Raw genomic sequence first — 15,000 nt, forward strand, 5'->3', positions numbered from 1 at the left:
CAAAGTTAAAGTCAAAACTTCATGGCTGACTTTCTCTAAAGTCCTTCACAACATACGGTGAATAACATATTCTCGCTCGGAACTTTGAGTGATTTTTCAGTGAGCCAAAAAGAATACAAAACACGGATATATTCCGCTTAAAAACTTTTCGAACCAACGCTATCTAGCGCTCAGTCACATTAGGGCCATTCGGTCTAAGACACCGACCCGTGACTATGCTGTGCTAAGTTTCATACCTCGAGCAGCTAAGCTCACTCCCAACACTCTTATATGTACGAAAAGGTCCGCCGGCAGAACGGCGACGAGCCGGCTATAACATAGTCGGCCATAGGGCAAACTTCTTCGATAGGACCAAAATCAATGAGGTACTTCAAATGATGAAAAAATATTTGCATAACAAAATACTTGTAAACAAATTCCAATAGTTTTAAATAATAAAATTTTATCTAAGATAACATAGTCCAACGCGGCGCATTGCTTTCGGCCGGCGGACGCAAACGCCTCGCTCGCGAGCCGACCCCTCCAACCAGCGGCTAAGTCCAACGCGGCGCATTGCTTTCGGCCGGCGGACGCGAAAGCCTCGCTCGCGAGCCGACCCGTCCAACCAGCGGCTAAGTCCAACGCGGCGCATTGCTTTCGGCCGACGGACCCGAACGCCTCGCTCGCGAGCCGACCCCTCCAACCAGCGGCTAAGTCCAACGCGGCGCATTGCTTTCGGCCGGCGGACGCGAAAGCCTCGCTCGCGAGCCGACCCGTCCAACCAGCGGCTAAGTCCAACGCGGCGCATTGCTTTCGGCCGGCGGACGCAAACGCCTCGCTCGCGAGCCGACCCCTCCAACCAGCGGCTAAGTCCAACGCGGCGCATTGCTTTCGGCCGGCGGACGCAAACGCCTCGCTCGCGAGCCGACCCCTCCAACCAGCGGCTAAGTCCAACGCGGCGCATTGCTTTCGGCCGGCGGACGCGAAAGCCTCGCTCGCGAGCCGACCCGTCCAACCAGCGGCTAAGTCCAACGCGGCGCATTGCTTTCGGCCGACGGACCCGAACGCCTCGCTCGCGAGCCGACCCCTCCAACCAGCGGCTAAGTCCAACGCGGCGCATTGCTTTCGGCCGGCGGACGCAAACGCCTCGCTCGCGAGCCGACCCCTCCAACCAGCGGCTAAGTCCAACGCGGCGCATTGCTTTCGGCCGGCGGACGCGAAAGCCTCGCTCGCGAGCCGACCCGTCCAACCAGCGGCTAAGTCCAACGCGGCGCATTGCTTTCGGCCGGCGGACGCAAACGCCTCGCTCGCGAGCCGACCCCTCCAACCAGCGGCTAAGTCCAACGCGGCGCATTGCTTTCGGCCGGCGGACGCGAAAGCCTCGCTCGCGAGCCGACCCGTCCAACCAGCGGCTAAGTCCAACGCGGCGCATTGCTTTTGGCCGGCGGACGCGAACGCCTCGCTCGCGAGCCGACCCGTCCAACCAGCGGCTAAGTCCAACGCGGTGCATTGCTTTCGGCCGGCGGACGCGAACGCCTCGCTCGCGAGCCGACCCGTCCAAACAGCGGCTAAGTCCAACGCGGCGCATTGCTTTTGGCCGGCGGACGCGAAAGCCTCGCTCGCGAGCCGACCCGTCCAACCAGCGGCTAAGTCCAACGCGGCGCATTGCTTTCGGCCGACGGACCCGAACGCCTCGCTCGCGAGCCGACCCCTCCAACCAGCGGCTAAGTCCAACGCGGCGCATTGCTTTTGGCCGGCGGACCCGAACGCCTCGCTCGCGAGCCGACCCGTCCAACCAGCGGCTAAGTCCAACGCGGCGCATTGCTTTCGGCCGTCGGACCCGAACGCCTCGCTCGCGAGCCGACCCGTCCAACCAGCGGCTAAGTCCAACGCGGCGCATTGCTTTTGGCCGGCGGACCCGAACGCCTCGCTCGCGAGCCGACCCGTCCAACCAGCGGCTAAGTCCAACGCGGCGCATTGCTTTCGGCCGTCGGACCCGAACGCCTCGCTCGCGAGCGACCCGTCCAACCAGCGGCTAAGTCCAACGCGGCGCATTGCTTTTGGCCGGCGGACGCGAACGCCTCGCTCGCGAGCCGACCCGTCCAACCAGCGGCTAAGTCCAACGCGGTGCATTGCTTTCGGCCGGCGGACCCGAACGCCTCGCTCGCGAGCCGACCCGTCCAACCAGCGGCTAAGTCCAACGCGGCGCATTGCTTTCGGCCGTCGGACCCGAACGCCTCGCTCGCGAGCGACCCGTCCAACCAGCGGCTAAGTCCAACGCGGCGCATTGCTTTTGGCCGGCGGACGCGAACGCCTCGCTCGCGAGCCGACCCGTCCAACCAGCGGCTAAGTCCAACGCGGTGCATTGCTTTCGGCCGGCGGACGCGAACGCCTCGCTCGCGAGCCGACCCGTCCAAACAGCGGCTAAGTCCAACGCGGCGCATTGCTTTCGGCCGTCGGACCCGAACGCCTCGCTCGCGAGCCGACCCCTCCAACCAGCGGCTAAGTCCAACGCGGCGCATTGCTTTTGGCCGGCGGACGCGAACGCCTCGCTCGCGAGCCGACCCGTCCAACCAGCGGCTAAGTCCAACGCGGTGCATTGCTTTCGGCCGGCGGACGCGAACGCCTCGCTCGCGAGCCGACCCGTCCAACCAGCGGCTAAGTCCAACGCGGCGCATTGCTTTTGGCCGGCGGACCCGAACGCCTCGCTCGCGAGCCGACCCGTCCAACCAGCGGCTAAGTCCAACGCGGCGCATTGCTTTCGGCCGGCGGACGCAAACGCCTCGCTCGCGAGCCGACCCCTCCAACCAGCGGCTAAGTCCAACGCGGCGCATTGCTTTCGGCCGGCGGACGCGAAAGCCTCGCTCGCGAGCCGACCCGTCCAACCAGCGGCTAAGTCCAACGCGGCGCATTGCTTTCGGCCGGCGGACGCAAACGCCTCGCTCGCGAGCCGACCCCTCCAACCAGCGGCTAAGTCCAACGCGGCGCATTGCTTTCGGCCGGCGGACGCAAACGCCTCGCTCGCGAGCCGACCCCTCCAACCAGCGGCTAAGTCCAACGCGGCGCATTGCTTTCGGCCGGCGGACGCGAAAGCCTCGCTCGCGAGCCGACCCGTCCAACCAGCGGCTAAGTCCAACGCGGCGCATTGCTTTCGGCCGACGGACCCGAACGCCTCGCTCGCGAGCCGACCCCTCCAACCAGCGGCTAAGTCCAACGCGGCGCATTGCTTTCGGCCGGCGGACGCAAACGCCTCGCTCGCGAGCCGACCCCTCCAACCAGCGGCTAAGTCCAACGCGGCGCATTGCTTTCGGCCGGCGGACGCGAAAGCCTCGCTCGCGAGCCGACCCGTCCAACCAGCGGCTAAGTCCAACGCGGCGCATTGCTTTCGGCCGGCGGACGCAAACGCCTCGCTCGCGAGCCGACCCCTCCAACCAGCGGCTAAGTCCAACGCGGCGCATTGCTTTCGGCCGGCGGACGCGAAAGCCTCGCTCGCGAGCCGACCCGTCCAACCAGCGGCTAAGTCCAACGCGGCGCATTGCTTTTGGCCGGCGGACGCGAACGCCTCGCTCGCGAGCCGACCCGTCCAACCAGCGGCTAAGTCCAACGCGGTGCATTGCTTTCGGCCGGCGGACGCGAACGCCTCGCTCGCGAGCCGACCCGTCCAAACAGCGGCTAAGTCCAACGCGGCGCATTGCTTTTGGCCGGCGGACGCGAAAGCCTCGCTCGCGAGCCGACCCGTCCAACCAGCGGCTAAGTCCAACGCGGCGCATTGCTTTCGGCCGACGGACCCGAACGCCTCGCTCGCGAGCCGACCCCTCCAACCAGCGGCTAAGTCCAACGCGGCGCATTGCTTTTGGCCGGCGGACCCGAACGCCTCGCTCGCGAGCCGACCCGTCCAACCAGCGGCTAAGTCCAACGCGGCGCATTGCTTTCGGCCGTCGGACCCGAACGCCTCGCTCGCGAGCCGACCCGTCCAACCAGCGGCTAAGTCCAACGCGGCGCATTGCTTTTGGCCGGCGGACCCGAACGCCTCGCTCGCGAGCCGACCCGTCCAACCAGCGGCTAAGTCCAACGCGGCGCATTGCTTTCGGCCGTCGGACCCGAACGCCTCGCTCGCGAGCGACCCGTCCAACCAGCGGCTAAGTCCAACGCGGCGCATTGCTTTTGGCCGGCGGACGCGAACGCCTCGCTCGCGAGCCGACCCGTCCAACCAGCGGCTAAGTCCAACGCGGTGCATTGCTTTCGGCCGGCGGACCCGAACGCCTCGCTCGCGAGCCGACCCGTCCAACCAGCGGCTAAGTCCAACGCGGCGCATTGCTTTCGGCCGTCGGACCCGAACGCCTCGCTCGCGAGCGACCCGTCCAACCAGCGGCTAAGTCCAACGCGGCGCATTGCTTTTGGCCGGCGGACGCGAACGCCTCGCTCGCGAGCCGACCCGTCCAACCAGCGGCTAAGTCCAACGCGGTGCATTGCTTTCGGCCGGCGGACGCGAACGCCTCGCTCGCGAGCCGACCCGTCCAAACAGCGGCTAAGTCCAACGCGGCGCATTGCTTTCGGCCGTCGGACCCGAACGCCTCGCTCGCGAGCCGACCCCTCCAACCAGCGGCTAAGTCCAACGCGGCGCATTGCTTTTGGCCGGCGGACGCGAACGCCTCGCTCGCGAGCCGACCCGTCCAACCAGCGGCTAAGTCCAACGCGGTGCATTGCTTTCGGCCGGCGGACGCGAACGCCTCGCTCGCGAGCCGACCCGTCCAACCAGCGGCTAAGTCCAACGCGGCGCATTGCTTTTGGCCGGCGGACCCGAACGCCTCGCTCGCGAGCCGACCCGTCCAACCAGCGGCTAAGTCCTACGCGGCGCATTGCTTTCGGCCGGCGGACGCAAACGCCTCGCTCGCGAGCCGACCCCTCCAACCAGCGGCTAAGTCCAACGCGGCGCATTGCTTTCGGCCGGCGGACGCGAAAGCCTCGCTCGCGAGCCGACCCGTCCAACCAGCGGCTAAGTCCAACGCGGCGCATTGCTTTCGGCCGACGGACCCGAACGCCTCGCTCGCGAGCCGACCCCTCCAACCAGCGGCTAAGTCCAACGCGGCGCATTGCTTTCGGCCGGCGGACGCAAACGCCTCGCTCGCGAGCCGACCCCTCCAACCAGCGGCTAAGTCCAACGCGGCGCATTGCTTTCGGCCGGCGGACGCGAAAGCCTCGCTCGCGAGCCGACCCGTCCAACCAGCGGCTAAGTCCAACGCGGCGCATTGCTTTCGGCCGGCGGACGCAAACGCCTCGCTCGCGAGCCGACCCCTCCAACCAGCGGCTAAGTCCAACGCGGTGCATTGCTTTCGGCCGGCGGACGCGAACGCCTCGCTCGCGAGCCGACCCGTCCAAACAGCGGCTAAGTCCAACGCGGCGCATTGCTTTTGGCCGGCGGACGCGAATGCCTCGCTCGCGAGCCGACCCGTCCAACCAGCGGCTAAGTCCAACGCGGCGCGTTGCTTTTGGCCGGCGGACGCGAACGCCTCGCTCGCGAGCCGACCCCTCCAACCAGCGGCTAAGTCCAACGCGGCGCATTGCTTTCGGCCGTCGGACCCGAACGCCTCGCTCGCGAGCCGACCCGTCCAACCAGCGGCTAAGTCCAACGCGGCGCATTGCTTTTGGCCGGCGGACCCGAACGCCTCGCTCGCGAGCCGACCCGTCCAACCAGCGGCTAAGTCCAACGCGGCGCATTGCTTTCGGCCGACGGACCCGAACGCCTCGCTCGCGAGCCGACCCCTCCAACCAGCGGCTAAGTCCAACGCGGCGCATTGCTTTTGGCCGGCGGACGCGAACGCCTCGCTCGCGAGCCGACCCGTCCAACCAGCGGCTAAGTCCAACGCGGTGCATTGCTTTCGGCCGGCGGACCCGAACGCCTCGCTCGCGAGCCGACCCGTCCAACCAGCGGCTAAGTCCAACGCGGCGCATTGCTTTCGGCCGACGGACCCGAACGCCTCGCTCGCGAGCCGACCCCTCCAACCAGCGGCTAAGTCCAACGCGGCGCATTGCTTTCGGCCGGCGGACGCAAACGCCTCGCTCGCGAGCCGACCCCTCCAACCAGCGGCTAAGTCCAACGCGGCGCATTGCTTTCGGCCGGCGGACGCGAAAGCCTCGCTCGCGAGCCGACCCGTCCAACCAGCGGCTAAGTCCAACGCGGCGCATTGCTTTCGGCCGGCGGACGCAAACGCCTCGCTCGCGAGCCGACCCCTCCAACCAGCGGCTAAGTCCAACGCGGTGCATTGCTTTCGGCCGGCGGACGCGAACGCCTCGCTCGCGAGCCGACCCGTCCAAACAGCGGCTAAGTCCAACGCGGCGCATTGCTTTTGGCCGGCGGACGCGAATGCCTCGCTCGCGAGCCGACCCGTCCAACCAGCGGCTAAGTCCAACGCGGCGCGTTGCTTTTGGCCGGCGGACGCGAACGCCTCGCTCGCGAGCCGACCCCTCCAACCAGCGGCTAAGTCCAACGCGGCGCATTGCTTTCGGCCGTCGGACCCGAACGCCTCGCTCGCGAGCCGACCCGTCCAACCAGCGGCTAAGTCCAACGCGGCGCATTGCTTTTGGCCGGCGGACCCGAACGCCTCGCTCGCGAGCCGACCCGTCCAACCAGCGGCTAAGTCCAACGCGGCGCATTGCTTTCGGCCGGCGGACCCGAACGCCTCGCTCGCGAGCCGACCCGTCCAACCAGCGGCTAAGTCCAACGCGGCGCATTGCTTTCGGCCGGCGGACGCAAACGCCTCGCTCGCGAGCCGACCCCTCCAACCAGCGGCTAAGTCCAACGCGGCGCATTGCTTTCGGCCGGCGGACGCGAAAGCCTCGCTCGCGAGCCGACCCGTCCAACCAGCGGCTAAGTCCAACGCGGCGCATTGCTTTCGGCCGACGGACCCGAACGCCTCGCTCGCGAGCCGACCCCTCCAACCAGCGGCTAAGTCCAACGCGGCGCATTGCTTTCGGCCGGCGGACGCAAACGCCTCGCTCGCGAGCCGACCCCTCCAACCAGCGGCTAAGTCCAACGCGGCGCATTGCTTTCGGCCGGCGGACGCGAAAGCCTCGCTCGCGAGCCGACCCGTCCAACCAGCGGCTAAGTCCAACGCGGCGCATTGCTTTCGGCCGGCGGACGCAAACGCCTCGCTCGCGAGCCGACCCCTCCAACCAGCGGCTAAGTCCAACGCGGCGCATTGCTTTCGGCCGACGGACCCGAACGCCTCGCTCGCGAGCCGACCCCTCCAACCAGCGGCTAAGTCCAACGCGGCGCATTGCTTTTGGCCGGCGGACGCGAACGCCTCGCTCGCGAGCCGACCCGTCCAACCAGCGGCTAAGTCCAACGCGGTGCATTGCTTTCGGCCGGCGGACCCGAACGCCTCGCTCGCGAGCCGACCCGTCCAACCAGCGGCTAAGTCCAACGCGGCGCATTGCTTTCGGCCGACGGACCCGAACGCCTCGCTCGCGAGCCGACCCCTCCAACCAGCGGCTAAGTCCAACGCGGCGCATTGCTTTCGGCCGGCGGACGCAAACGCCTCGCTCGCGAGCCGACCCCTCCAACCAGCGGCTAAGTCCAACGCGGCGCATTGCTTTCGGCCGGCGGACGCGAAAGCCTCGCTCGCGAGCCGACCCGTCCAACCAGCGGCTAAGTCCAACGCGGCGCATTGCTTTCGGCCGGCGGACGCAAACGCCTCGCTCGCGAGCCGACCCCTCCAACCAGCGGCTAAGTCCAACGCGGTGCATTGCTTTCGGCCGGCGGACGCGAACGCCTCGCTCGCGAGCCGACCCGTCCAAACAGCGGCTAAGTCCAACGCGGCGCATTGCTTTTGGCCGGCGGACGCGAATGCCTCGCTCGCGAGCCGACCCGTCCAACCAGCGGCTAAGTCCAACGCGGCGCGTTGCTTTTGGCCGGCGGACGCGAACGCCTCGCTCGCGAGCCGACCCCTCCAACCAGCGGCTAAGTCCAACGCGGCGCATTGCTTTCGGCCGTCGGACCCGAACGCCTCGCTCGCGAGCCGACCCGTCCAACCAGCGGCTAAGTCCAACGCGGCGCATTGCTTTTGGCCGGCGGACCCGAACGCCTCGCTCGCGAGCCGACCCGTCCAACCAGCGGCTAAGTCCAACGCGGCGCATTGCTTTCGGCCGGCGGACCCGAACGCCTCGCTCGCGAGCCGACCCGTCCAACCAGCGGCTAAGTCCAACGCGGCGCATTGCTTTCGGCCGGCGGACGCAAACGCCTCGCTCGCGAGCCGACCCCTCCAACCAGCGGCTAAGTCCAACGCGGCGCATTGCTTTCGGCCGGCGGACGCGAAAGCCTCGCTCGCGAGCCGACCCGTCCAACCAGCGGCTAAGTCCAACGCGGCGCATTGCTTTCGGCCGACGGACCCGAACGCCTCGCTCGCGAGCCGACCCCTCCAACCAGCGGCTAAGTCCAACGCGGCGCATTGCTTTCGGCCGGCGGACGCAAACGCCTCGCTCGCGAGCCGACCCCTCCAACCAGCGGCTAAGTCCAACGCGGCGCATTGCTTTCGGCCGGCGGACGCGAAAGCCTCGCTCGCGAGCCGACCCGTCCAACCAGCGGCTAAGTCCAACGCGGCGCATTGCTTTCGGCCGGCGGACGCAAACGCCTCGCTCGCGAGCCGACCCCTCCAACCAGCGGCTAAGTCCAACGCGGCGCATTGCTTTCGGCCGGCGGACGCGAAAGCCTCGCTCGCGAGCCGACCCGTCCAACCAGCGGCTAAGTCCAACGCGGCGCATTGCTTTCGGCCGACGGACCCGAACGCCTCGCTCGCGAGCCGACCCCTCCAACCAGCGGCTAAGTCCAACGCGGCGCATTGCTTTCGGCCGGCGGACGCAAACGCCTCGCTCGCGAGCCGACCCCTCCAACCAGCGGCTAAGTCCAACGCGGCGCATTGCTTTCGGCCGGCGGACGCGAAAGCCTCGCTCGCGAGCCGACCCGTCCAACCAGCGGCTAAGTCCAACGCGGCGCATTGCTTTCGGCCGGCGGACGCAAACGCCTCGCTCGCGAGCCGACCCCTCCAACCAGCGGCTAAGTCCAACGCGGCGCATTGCTTTCGGCCGGCGGACGCGAAAGCCTCGCTCGCGAGCCGACCCGTCCAACCAGCGGCTAAGTCCAACGCGGCGCATTGCTTTCGGCCGGCGGACGCAAACGCCTCGCTCGCGAGCCGACCCCTCCAACCAGCGGCTAAGTCCAACGCGGTGCATTGCTTTCGGCCGGCGGACGCGAACGCCTCGCTCGCGAGCCGACCCGTCCAAACAGCGGCTAAGTCCAACGCGGCGCATTGCTTTTGGCCGGCGGACGCGAATGCCTCGCTCGCGAGCCGACCCGTCCAACCAGCGGCTAAGTCCAACGCGGCGCGTTGCTTTTGGCCGGCGGACGCGAACGCCTCGCTCGCGAGCCGACCCCTCCAACCAGCGGCTAAGTCCAACGCGGCGCATTGCTTTCGGCCGTCGGACCCGAACGCCTCGCTCGCGAGCCGACCCGTCCAACCAGCGGCTAAGTCCAACGCGGCGCATTGCTTTTGGCCGGCGGACCCGAACGCCTCGCTCGCGAGCCGACCCGTCCAACCAGCGGCTAAGTCCAACGCGGCGCATTGCTTTCGGCCGGCGGACCCGAACGCCTCGCTCGCGAGCCGACCCGTCCAACCAGCGGCTAAGTCCAACGCGGCGCATTGCTTTCGGCCGGCGGACGCAAACGCCTCGCTCGCGAGCCGACCCCTCCAACCAGCGGCTAAGTCCAACGCGGCGCATTGCTTTCGGCCGGCGGACCCGAACGCCTCGCTCGCGAGCCGACCCGTCCAACCAGCGGCTAAGTCCAACGCGGCGCATTGCTTTTGGCCGGCGGACGCGAATGCCTCGCTCGCGAGCCGACCCGTCCAACCAGCGGCTAAGTCCAACGCGGCGCGTTGCTTTTGGCCGGCGGACGCGAACGCCTCGCTCGCGAGCCGACCCCTCCAACCAGCGGCTAAGTCCAACGCGGCGCATTGCTTTCGGCCGTCGGACCCGAACGCCTCGCTCGCGAGCCGACCCGTCCAACCAGCGGCTAAGTCCAACGCGGCGCATTGCTTTCGGCCGTCGGACCCGAACGCCTCGCTCGCGAGCCGACCCGTCCAACCAGCGGCTAAGTCCAACGCGGCGCATTGCTTTTGGCCGGCGGACCCGAACGCTTCGCTCGCGAGCCGACCCGTCCAACCAGCGGCTAAGTCCAACGCGGCGCATTGCTTTCGGCCGTCGGACCCGAACGCCTCGCTCGCGAGCCGACCCGTCCAACCAGCGGCTAAGTCCAACGCGGCGCATTGCTTTTGGCCGGCGGACCCGAACGCCTCGCTCGCGAGCCGACCCGTCCAACCAGCGGCTAAGTCCAACGCGGCGCATTGCTTTTGGCCGGCGGACCCGAACGCTTCGCTCGCGAGCCGACCCGTCCAACCAGCGGCTAAGTCCAACGCGGCGCATTGCTTTTGGCCGGCGGACCCGAACGCCTCGCTCGCGAGCCGACCCGTCCAACCAGCGGCTAAGTCCAACGCGGCGCATTGCTTTCGGCCGTCGGACCCGAACGCCTCGCTCGCGAGCGACCCGTCCAACCAGCGGCTAAGTCCAACGCGGCGCATTGCTTTTGGCCGGCGGACGCGAACGCCTCGCTCGCGAGCCGACCCGTCCAACCAGCGGCTAAGTCCAACGCGGTGCATTGCTTTCGGCCGGCGGACGCAAACGCCTCGCTCGCGAGCCGACCCCTCCAACCAGCGGCTAAGTCCAACGCGGCGCATTGCTTTCGGCCGGCGGACGCAAACGCCTCGCTCGCGAGCCGACCCCTCCAACCAGCGGCTAAGTCCAACGCGGCGCATTGCTTTCGGCCGGCGGACGCGAAAGCCTCGCTCGCGAGCCGACCCGTCCAACCAGCGGCTAAGTCCAACGCGGCGCATTGCTTTCGGCCGACGGACCCGAACGCCTCGCTCGCGAGCCGACCCCTCCAACCAGCGGCTAAGTCCAACGCGGCGCATTGCTTTCGGCCGGCGGACGCGAAAGCCTCGCTCGCGAGCCGACCCGTCCAACCAGCGGCTAAGTCCAACGCGGCGCATTGCTTTCGGCCGGCGGACGCGAAAGCCTCGCTCGCGAGCCGACCCGTCCAACCAGCGGCTAAGTCCAACGCGGCGCATTGCTTTTGGCCGGCGGACGCGAACGCCTCGCTCGCGAGCCGACCCGTCCAACCAGCGGCTAAGTCCAACGCGGTGCATTGCTTTCGGCCGGCGGACGCGAACGCCTCGCTCGCGAGCCGACCCGTCCAAACAGCGGCTAAGTCCAACGCGGCGCATTGCTTTTGGCCGGCGGACCCGAACGCCTCGCTCGCGAGCCGACCCGTCCAACCAGCGGCTAAGTCCAACGCGGCGCATTGCTTTTGGCCGGCAGACCCGAACGCCTCGCTCGCGAGCCGACCCGTCCAACCAGCGGCTAAGTCCAACGCGGCGCATTGCTTTCGGCCGTCGGACCCGAACGCCTCGCTCGCGAGCGACCCGTCCAACCAGCGGCTAAGTCCAACGCGGCGCATTGCTTTTGGCCGGCGGACGCGAACGCCTCGCTCGCGAGCCGACCCGTCCAACCAGCGGCTAAGTCCAACGCGGTGCATTGCTTTCGGCCGGCGGACCCGAACGCCTCGCTCGCGAGCCGACCCGTCCAACCAGCGGCTAAGTCCAACGCGGCGCATTGCTTTCGGCCGTCGGACCCGAACGCCTCGCTCGCGAGCGACCCGTCCAACCAGCGGCTAAGTCCAACGCGGCGCATTGCTTTTGGCCGGCGGACGCGAACGCCTCGCTCGCGAGCCGACCCGTCCAACCAGCGGCTAAGTCCAACGCGGTGCATTGCTTTCGGCCGGCGGACGCGAACGCCTCGCTCGCGAGCCGACCCGTCCAAACAGCGGCTAAGTCCAACGCGGCGCATTGCTTTCGGCCGTCGGACCCGAACGCCTCGCTCGCGAGCCGACCCCTCCAACCAGCGGCTAAGTCCAACGCGGCGCATTGCTTTTGGCCGGCGGACGCGAACGCCTCGCTCGCGAGCCGACCCGTCCAACCAGCGGCTAAGTCCAACGCGGTGCATTGCTTTCGGCCGGCGGACGCGAACGCCTCGCTCGCGAGCCGACCCGTCCAACCAGCGGCTAAGTCCAACGCGGCGCATTGCTTTTGGCCGGCGGACCCGAACGCCTCGCTCGCGAGCCGACCCGTCCAACCAGCGGCTAAGTCCAACGCGGCGCATTGCTTTCGGCCGGCGGACGCAAACGCCTCGCTCGCGAGCCGACCCCTCCAACCAGCGGCTAAGTCCAACGCGGCGCATTGCTTTCGGCCGGCGGACGCGAAAGCCTCGCTCGCGAGCCGACCCGTCCAACCAGCGGCTAAGTCCAACGCGGCGCATTGCTTTCGGCCGACGGACCCGAACGCCTCGCTCGCGAGCCGACCCCTCCAACCAGCGGCTAAGTCCAACGCGGCGCATTGCTTTCGGCCGGCGGACGCAAACGCCTCGCTCGCGAGCCGACCCCTCCAACCAGCGGCTAAGTCCAACGCGGCGCATTGCTTTCGGCCGGCGGACGCGAAAGCCTCGCTCGCGAGCCGACCCGTCCAACCAGCGGCTAAGTCCAACGCGGCGCATTGCTTTCGGCCGGCGGACGCAAACGCCTCGCTCGCGAGCCGACCCCTCCAACCAGCGGCTAAGTCCAACGCGGTGCATTGCTTTCGGCCGGCGGACGCGAACGCCTCGCTCGCGAGCCGACCCGTCCAAACAGCGGCTAAGTCCAACGCGGCGCATTGCTTTTGGCCGGCGGACGCGAATGCCTCGCTCGCGAGCCGACCCGTCCAACCAGCGGCTAAGTCCAACGCGGCGCGTTGCTTTTGGCCGGCGGACGCGAACGCCTCGCTCGCGAGCCGACCCCTCCAACCAGCGGCTAAGTCCAACGCGGCGCATTGCTTTCGGCCGTCGGACCCGAACGCCTCGCTCGCGAGCCGACCCGTCCAACCAGCGGCTAAGTCCAACGCGGCGCATTGCTTTTGGCCGGCGGACCCGAACGCCTCGCTCGCGAGCCGACCCGTCCAACCAGCGGCTAAGTCCAACGCGGCGCATTGCTTTCGGCCGACGGACCCGAACGCCTCGCTCGCGAGCCGACCCCTCCAACCAGCGGCTAAGTCCAACGCGGCGCATTGCTTTTGGCCGGCGGACGCGAACGCCTCGCTCGCGAGCCGACCCGTCCAACCAGCGGCTAAGTCCAACGCGGTGCATTGCTTTCGGCCGGCGGACGCGAACGCCTCGCTCGCGAGCGACCCGTCCAACCAGCGGCTAAGTCCAACGCGGCGCATTGCTTTTGGCCGGCGGACGCGAACGCCTCGCTCGCGAGCCGACCCGTCCAACCAGCGGCTAAGTCCAACGCGGTGCATTGCTTTCGGCCGGCGGACGCAAACGCCTCGCTCGCGAGCCGACCCCTCCAACCAGCGGCTAAGTCCAACGCGGCGCATTGCTTTCGGCCGGCGGACGCAAACGCCTCGCTCGCGAGCCGACCCCTCCAACCAGCGGCTAAGTCCAACGCGGCGCATTGCTTTCGGCCGGCGGACGCGAAAGCCTCGCTCGCGAGCCGACCCGTCCAACCAGCGGCTAAGTCCAACGCGGCGCATTGCTTTCGGCCGACGGACCCGAACGCCTCGCTCGCGAGCCGACCCCCTCCAACCAGCGGCTAAGTCCAACGCGGCGCATTGCTTTCGGCCGGCGGACGCGAAAGCCTCGCTCGCGAGCCGACCCGTCCAACCAGCGGCTAAGTCCAACGCGGCGCATTGCTTTTGGCCGGCGGACCCGAACGCCTCGCTCGCGAGCCGACCCGTCCAACCAGCGGCTAAGTCCAACGCGGCGCATTGCTTTTGGCCGGCGGACCCGAACGCTTCGCTCGCGAGCCGACCCGTCCAACCAGCGGCTAAGTCCAACGCGGCGCATTGCTTTTGGCCGGCGGACCCGAACGCCTCGCTCGCGAGCCGACCCGTCCAACCAGCGGCTAAGTCCAACGCGGCGCATTGCTTTCGGCCGTCGGACCCGAACGCCTCGCTCGCGAGCGACCCGTCCAACCAGCGGCTAAGTCCAACGCGGCGCATTGCTTTTGGCCGGCGGACGCGAACGCCTCGCTCGCGAGCCGACCCGTCCAACCAGCGGCTAAGTCCAACGCGGTGCATTGCTTTCGGCCGGCGGACGCAAACGCCTCGCTCGCGAGCCGACCCCTCCAACCAGCGGCTAAGTCCAACGCGGCGCATTGCTTTCGGCCGGCGGACGCAAACGCCTCGCTCGCGAGCCGACCCCTCCAACCAGCGGCTAAGTCCAACGCGGCGCATTGCTTTCGGCCGGCGGACGCGAAAGCCTCGCTCGCGAGCCGACCCGTCCAACCAGCGGCTAAGTCCAACGCGGCGCATTGCTTTCGGCCGACGGACCCGAACGCCTCGCTCGCGAGCCGACCCCTCCAACCAGCGGCTAAGTCCAACGCGGCGCATTGCTTTCGGCCGGCGACGCGAAAGCCTCGCTCGCGAGCCGACCCGTCCAACCAGCGGCTAAGTCCAACGCGGCGCATTGCTTTCGGCCGGCGGACGCGAAAGCCTCGCTCGCGAGCCGACCCGTCCAACCAGCGGCTAAGTCCAACGCGGCGCATTGCTTTCGGCCGGCGGACGCGAACGCCTCGCTCGCGAGCCGACCCGTCCAAACAGCGGCTAAGTCCAACGCGGCGCATTGCTTTTGGGCCGGCGGACCCGAACGCCTCGCTCGCGAGCCGACCGTCCAACCAGCGGCTAAGTCCAACGCGGCGCATTGCTTTTGGCCGGCAGACCCCGAACGCCTCGCTCGCGAGCCGACCCGTCCAACCAGCGGCTAAGTCCAACGCGGCGCATTGCTTTCGGCCGTCGGACCCGAACGCCTCGCTCGCGAGCCGACTCGTCCAAACAGCGGCTAAGTCCAACGCGGCGCATTGCTTTTGGCCGGCGGACGCGAACG

Source organism: Prorops nasuta, unplaced genomic scaffold, assembly GCF_024137725.1.
Source record: "Prorops nasuta isolate Cenicafe-Biocafe unplaced genomic scaffold, Cenicafe_Pnas_1.2 PNAS00074, whole genome shotgun sequence".
Taxonomy (NCBI): Eukaryota; Metazoa; Arthropoda; class Insecta; order Hymenoptera; family Bethylidae; genus Prorops; species Prorops nasuta.